Here is a 7710-nt window from a genome sequence, read left to right on the forward strand (position 1 = left end):
TTGACATTTACATTGGTATCATCAAAAATATTCAGTAACATTAATTTTGAACAACAATAGTTTCTTTAGTTATTTTTTAATCATTTCGGTTGAAATTAAATCCCAAAAATCTTGCATCAACTGACATTTCCACCATAAATGATAATATAAAGGTAAAGGTAAAGGTAAAGGTACCCCTGCCCGTACGGGCCAGTCTTGACAGACTCTAGGGTTGTGCGCCCATCTCACTCAAGAGGCCGGGGGGCAGCGCTGTCCGGAGACACTTCGGGTCACGTGGCCAGCGTGACATCGCTGCTCTGGCGAGCCAGAGCCGCACACGGAAACGCCATTTACCTTCCCGCTAGTAAGCGGTCCCTATTTATCTACTTGCACCCGGGGGTGCTTTCAAACTGCTAGGTTGGCAGGCGCTGGGACCGAGCAATGGGAGCGCACCCCGCCGCGGGGATTCGAACCGCCGACCTTTCGATCGGCAAGCCCTAGGCGCTGAGGCTTTTACCCACAGCGCCACCCGTGTCCCTACAAAAATGATAATATATCCCACGTTTATTGCAACACCCCCCCAACATTTAGATGATATAGATTAGAAGAGAACATTTTTGACATTTGCAAAGGAGTGCAGTACCATCTGTGTAATAATGTTAATAAGTTTTCCCTAAGAACATTGGAAGCAGATTTTAAGGATTGCAATTTCCAAATTTCATTCCAGTCCTTGGAAAGAATTTGTGCATATCTAGTATACCTTCATGGTTCACTGCCTTGTCATGGCGAAGGGGCTTGAATAACTCAGAGAAGCTATGAGCTATGCTGTGCAGGGCCACCCAAGACGGACAGGTCATAGTGGAGAATTTTGACTAAACATGATCCACCTGGAGCAGGAACCGGCAAGCCACTCCAGTATCCCTGCCAAGAAAACTCCATGGACAAAAACAACCATAAAGAAGGCTGATCGCCGAAGAATTGATTCTTTTGAATTATGGTGCTGGAGGAGACTCTTGAGTGTCTTATGGACTGCAAGAAGATCAAACCTAACCATTCTTAAGGAAATCAGGCCTGAGTGCTCACTGGACGGACAGATCCTGAAGCTGAGGCTCCAATACTTTGGCCACCTCATGAGAAGAGAAGACTCCCTGGAAAAGACTCTGGTGTTGGGAAAGATGGAGGGCACAAGGAGAAGGGGACGACAGAGGACGAGATGGCTGGACAGTGTTCTCGAAGCTACCAACATGAGTCCCATAATGTTCTGGGATAATGGGGTTACAAACTGGGTTTTTTCCCCTTTTCTTTTCTGGAAGCAATTAACGTGGAAATGAGCGTTAAACTTCCACTAGATTGCCAGAAGTTGCTTTTGCGTCACGTGAGAACTCTAATATAATGCAGAACTAAACAGTTTGGGAAATGAGATAAACTGCCATGTGAAGGCAGCCTTTGGGAGGGGGTTACCTGAAAAACGCCCCCCCCCACCTTGTAAATAGCTTAAATTAATAAAACAAATAATAAAATGAGGGACAGGAAGGATGTGTTTATTATGTGGCAAGAGCCATGTGGGTAAAGAAAAATTATGAGAGAGCATGTTCTGCTGGGAGGGATTGTGAGTTTTACATACTGCAACTGGGATTCAGAATGATTGAAGTAAGCTAACAGGATCCACTGCACCGGGGAGTTAGAGCTAGTTAATGTGCATTAGACACACAGCCAAAAAACCCAGATATCAGGAGGTCATGAACTTGTAATGTGGAAAATGATCTGGAATTAAAAACAGAAGGAACCATGCAGAAGCTTGTTTCTCTTAAAAACACCGCATTTATTATTATCATCATTACAGTGGTACCTCGGGTTAAGAACTTAATTCATTCTGGAGGCCTGTTCTTAAGCTGAAGCTGTTCTTAACCTGAGGTACCACTTTAGCTAACGTGGCCTCCCGCTGCCGCCGCGCGATTTCTGTTCTCATCCTGAAGCAAAGTTCTTAACCCGAGGTACTATTCTGGGTTAGCGGAGTCTGTAACCTGAAGCATCTGTAACCTGAAGTGTCTGTAACCCGAGGTACAGTACCACTGTATTATGATATATTTATTTGTACCCCATCCTTTTCCCTGACAGGACTCAAGGAAGCTAACATAAAAATGCAAAGCACTAACAACATAGAAAAAGCAATAATTTTTAAAACCAAACAATTAGGCACTGTTAGAAGTAAAACTATAAACATATATAAAGGTAAAGGAACCCCTGACCATTAGGTCCAGTCGTGGCCAACTCTGGGGTTGTGGCGTTCATCTTCCTTTATTGGCCGAGGGAGCCGGCGTACAGCTTCCTGGTCATGTGGCCAGCATGACTAAGCCGTTTCTGGCGAACCAGAGCAGTGCACGGAAACGCCGTTTACCTTCCCGCTGGAGCGGTACCTATTTATCTACTCGCACTTTGACGTGCTTTCGAACTGCTAGGTTGGCAGGAGCTGGGACCGAGCAACGGGAGCTCACCCCTTCGTGGGGATTCGAACCGCCAACCTTCTGATCGGCAAATCCTAGGCTCTGTGGTTTAACCCACAGCACCACCCGTGCCCCCATAAACATATATAAAATCTATCAAACCATACAAATAATTGCAATAAAAGCAATACGTACCATTATAATCACATTTACACCATTTAAAGAACTATGGTACTGCTTTAAACAGTCATTGCTTCCCCCAAAGGATTCTGGGAACTGTAGTTTCTGAAGGGTACTGAGAGTTGTTAGGAAACGCCTCGCAGAGCTACATGTGTGAGTTCATATTTCAAGACTGATTTTTCAAAGCACATGCCAAGCTTTCCACACCCCAAAGCTTTTTAACAAGATCCTTTTCTTCCATTCTAGAATTCTTTTTAACATCTTTCGCTAGGATTGTGCTCTTTTCTTTTCCCACCCCACCAAATTCATATTTACTTTTTTTTACCAATTAATATTTCTTTTGTACCCTGATCATTGGTACAAGGGCATTCTTAGCTTTTATTAAATTTAACAGAAGAGGAATCAATAAACAGTATCACTATGGATACAACCCAACCAGTCTCTAGCATTTTCCAATCATATCAGCTGTCAATGGAGTTTAACAGTGCTTACTCCCGGGTTAGTGGATTGCAGCTTAACTCTTCCAGACTTGAAAGCGCTTAACTTTGGCTGGATTGTGCTAAGCATGTTCACATCGTAAGCAACTAGAGTGTGGCTGATTATAGTTTCCCTACTGGCTTTCAGCCAATCCCTTCCACCCTCTGTATTAAGCAAATTACGAATAGCGAAGCGCTAACATTCTTGGAGGATCATGCAGCCTATAAAAGTATGTTTGGGTTTTATGTCCAGATGAATTGCTGCTTCTCCCAGATATAAACACACGAGAGTGGACAAAGACTGAGAGTTCATAATCTGCACAGTTACAGATGCCTCTGTGATGCTCTTAAGCATACCAGGCATGTTGCGTCGCAAGGGAGCATTTGAAACAAGAAAGAAAGCAAAAGAGTAAAGGCAGGCAAAGTCAGTGCTTGTGCACTGTGTCGTTATTTCAATACCAAAAATACTTCTCTGCATATCTTTCCACAACCACCCCTCCAACACGATATCCTCTTTTGTGCATATTAGGGTGCAATGGCTGAGTTTGGTATATCAGTGCCTTTTCTCCAAAAACAAGCTGTCAATCTCCTGATAAAATAAACTTGTGTCACCCAGTGGGGTGTAAGCTTATTATTTCAGCACCGCAAATGCAAAACACCAGTCAATATTTAAGAATGAACTGCTTACTTAAAGGAAAAGCGAGGCTAGTTGACTCAGCTGCCTTTCTGCGCTCTTCTATGCTTTCCTGTTCTGACTTGACTGTTTTCGGATTCCATGCCTGAAAACATTGCTGGCTCTCTCTGGCTGGGAGGCGCTGGTTCATCCTAAGTTTATCACAACTGCTTCATAAAGTTCTCAAAAACTTGCATTCTAAAAACAACAACTCTGCCAAGACTTTCCTAAATAACATTTTCAGTCATCACCCATTACCGCACCTTTAATTTTCTTAACAATAACCGGTCATTCATAACACTTGTCTTACTTACAGAAAGTGTCCATCTCAGCTGGGAAACGAGTCAACTGTTTGAATAATCCACCTTCAACATTTCAGTTAAGTACACAGCACAAGGTTGTTTGTCTAGTTTGCAGATAGCTTCCACCTTCCAGAGGAATACCTGCATAGTATATATCAGATAGATTGTGTTGTGCTCTGATAAGGTCACTGAGGCTTAGCTAGAATCTAGCAATGCTTAATCCTCATTGGTCTTGCCTGCTTAGCACAGGGCTGTTTCCTTGACAACGCAGTTGCAGTTGCTACAGCATCCTTGGCCACATGTGATGTCAAGGTTTGATGTCAACATAAAAAACCCCTACTTACTACTTTATGATTTATGTGTACATCTGGCTGCGCTCTTTCTCTCTCTCTCTGTAGAGAATTTTTTACTCATTGATTTCCCCCCTTCCCATTCTGGAAATTATTTGTGTCTTATTTGCCTGGGAAATGCATTGCAAATTCATTAGTAAATACAAGGAAGCAAACGCATCAGTCCCAGGTCAGTAGTATTGACAATTGCTCTGACGACCTGTTTATTTGAAAGGAACTTATTTTTCAAATAAGTGTCCTTGAGATTGCAGCCTGGAAAATAGTGACTGAGGCAATGATAAAAAGCAGCTCCACAGAAGATGATGGTGGTCTAGTTCCTCTCTTTTCGTCTGTAGTAGAGCTTACCTGGCATCATGGACATCACAGCAATTGAGTGGTCCCCTATTCTCAGCTCCATATCATTGACTGCTGAGGGTGAGAGTGAGGAAACGTAAAATGTCAAGACATCACAGTGTGAGGTATGTTCTACTCAGGGTGATGGTGGTGGCCTAGACTCAAGTCTTCCATTTTAGGCTATGTCCTCCCTGCACTATCAGAATCAGTTTTGGGAATCACAAGTAGGGAAGAGCACTTAGGTCCTGCTTCCAGGCTTCCTGTAGGCCCACCCCGTCAGTTTGGACAATTTAAAATTCAGTATTAAAAGCAGTTTAAACAAATTACAAGGGACGCGGGTGGCGCTGTGGGTTAAACCACAGAGCCTAGGACTTGCCGATCAGAAGGTCAGCAGTTCGAATCCCCACGACGGGGTGAGCTCCCGTTGCTCTGTCCCTGCTCCTGCCCACCTAGCAGATCAAAAGCATGTCAAAGTGCAAGTAGATAAATAGGTACCACTCTGGCAGGAAGATAAACGGTGTTTCCGTGCGCTGCTCTGGTTCGCCAGAAGCGGCTTGGTCATGCTGGCCACATGACCCAGAAGCTGTACACCGGCTCCCTCGGCCAATAAAGCGAGAGGAGAGTGCAACCCCAGAGTCAGCCACGACTGGACCTAATGGTCAGGGGTCCCTTTACCTTTACCTAAACAAATTACAGTCTCAGGAATAGAGTGAATCCTGAAAACACACCTCTCAGGGGTCAAAGGTCAGGGTGCATCTTCAGCATTCACCAAAAACCGTATAGCAAAGGTGGGGAGAGAATTCTACAACTTTGGGGCTGCCACAGAGAATGCATTCTCCCTCAACTGTCCCCAAGTTCAGTGGGACATCCTGGAATCACAGAAGCCACCCCAGCTTCTGATTGGATCCCAGAATGTCCTATTTCTTGGTCCGGCACTCTGGCGTGAGTCCCAGAAGAATTCGGGAGCAAAAAACTAGCATCCCAATATCGATCAGCGGGATGTTGGAGGGTATGAGAATGCCAGCTCTTGGACCACCCCTCTTCTGGAACTGCTGATATGGTGGAACTACCAAGAACCTGGAACCTTCTGAATGCTAAACAGATGCTATACCTGAGACACTGAGCTATGACTCTTTCATACTACCCTATGGCCCATGGAATGCTCATAGGATTATAGTCTAAATATGTTATCAAGTGTTAACTGGATGTTGTTTTATCTTCTTCTTTTTTTACTAGTTATGTATTTTACTGCTGTTGCCCACCTCAAGTGCCACAATTAACTAACAATAACACTAATTATCCTGAGATAAAGTAATATCCATTTTGCATCAAAACACAGGGAAGCGTTTTGAGAAAACAGGTTTCTGTTACAGAAGCTGTGACATTTCTTTCCCCGTATTGCTTCTCAGTCATGACTGTGAGTGCAGTAATTAGGCCCTGCTAGGATTCAAGATTTCTCTAAGCAAGTGCATCTGCCAAATCATAGAAAAGAAGAGGATGCAATGCATAGCACAAAAATAAATTGGAGCAACATGACAAAAATAGAGCAAATAATTACAGGCAAAAGACATCAAAGGTCATATGAACATAAATATATTTCTAAAACTGTGGATAGGGAGAAAAAATTATCCATCTCTCATTATATTAAGGCCAGGTGGCTACCCAATGAAACTAATGGGCAGCAATAGATTCTGAACAGACACACATCCAGCGTAATCCACTGCAAAAAGTCCTGATGGCGGCCACTTACTTGTTGTTGTTGTTTAGTCATTTAGTCGTGTCCAACTCTTCGTGACCCCATGGATCAGAGCACGCCAGGCACTCCTGTCTTCCACTGCCTCCTGCAGTTTGGTCAATCTCATGTTGGTACGTTTGAGAACACTGTCCAACCATCTTGTCCTCTCTCGTCCCCTTCTCCTTGTGCCCTCCACCTTTCCCAACATCAGGGTCTTTTCCAGGGAGTCTTCTCTTCTCATGAGTTGGCCAAAGTATTGGAGCCTCAGCTTCACGATCTGTCCTTCCAGTGAGCACTCAGGGTTGATTTCCTTCAGAATGGAGAGGTTTGATCTTCTTGCAGTCCATGGGACTCTCTAGAGTCTCCTCCAGCACCATAATTCAAAAGCATCAATTCTTCGGCGATCAGCCTTCTTTATGGTCCAGCTCTCACTTCCATACATCACTACTGGGAAAACCATAGCTTTAATTATACGGACCTTTGTTGGCAAGGTGATGTCTCTGCTTTTTAAGATGCTGTCTAAGTTTGTCATTGCTTTTCTCCCAAGAAGCAGGCGTCTTTTAATTTCATGACTGCTGTAGTTTCCTTAAATCTTGACATAGATTGACTGTCAGTAGGTTCAGGGTTGACAAGTCTCCTGGCCACTAGCCTATGGGGACTTTAAATAAAGGAATAAGCAATTACAGGAGTGGGAGAGAAGGAGTCAACGGGAAGTCTATATGCAGGGAGGAAAGGCTTATCTCTTCTCTCCTCATTACAGTGGTACCTCAGGTTAAGTACTTAATTTGTTCCGGAGGTCCGTTCTTAACCTGAAACTGTTCTTAACCTGAAGCACCACTTTAGCTAATGGGGCCTCCTGCTGCCGCCGTGCCACCGGAGCACGGTTTCTGTTCTTATCCTGAGGCAAAGTTCTTAACCTGAAGCACTATTTCTGGGTTAGTGGAGTCTGTAACCTGAAGCGTATGTAACCCGAGGTACCACTGTAAGTTCCACAAGTCGCCATAGATGATATGCTGCTTATTCTACTCCTTTTTCTTCAGCAGATGAAAGTTGTTTCTAGCCCCTCCCACAGATATATTTACTTGTTCACGTCTCTAATTACCCACGTGACAGTGTGAAAAGGTAACACTGAATTTTAAAAGGGAAAGAAGTAAACATATTGTGCCCTTGGTTGGAGAAGAACTGGATTTTTCACAATCCTGATGTGTGTATTTATAACCAAAAGTCAGCAGAAGAGA

At 43.9% G+C, this 7710-nt stretch overlaps 1 protein-coding gene across 2 annotated transcripts in view; it reads right to left on the minus strand.

The window, feature by feature from the left end:
* The window catches only part of PRLR (prolactin receptor), a 114680-nt gene extending 110084 nt beyond the window's left edge, over positions 1-4596 (minus strand). For both annotated transcript variants that reach the window (XM_053408650.1, XM_053408648.1), the window contains exon 1: positions 4067-4596. The gene's annotated coding sequence lies outside the window, so the exon portion shown is untranslated. The remainder of the gene's footprint in view (positions 1-4066) is intronic.
* Positions 4597-7710: the final 3114 nt, after the last annotated feature.

Source organism: Podarcis raffonei, chromosome 11, assembly GCF_027172205.1.
Source record: "Podarcis raffonei isolate rPodRaf1 chromosome 11, rPodRaf1.pri, whole genome shotgun sequence".
Taxonomy (NCBI): domain Eukaryota; kingdom Metazoa; phylum Chordata; class Lepidosauria; order Squamata; family Lacertidae; genus Podarcis; species Podarcis raffonei.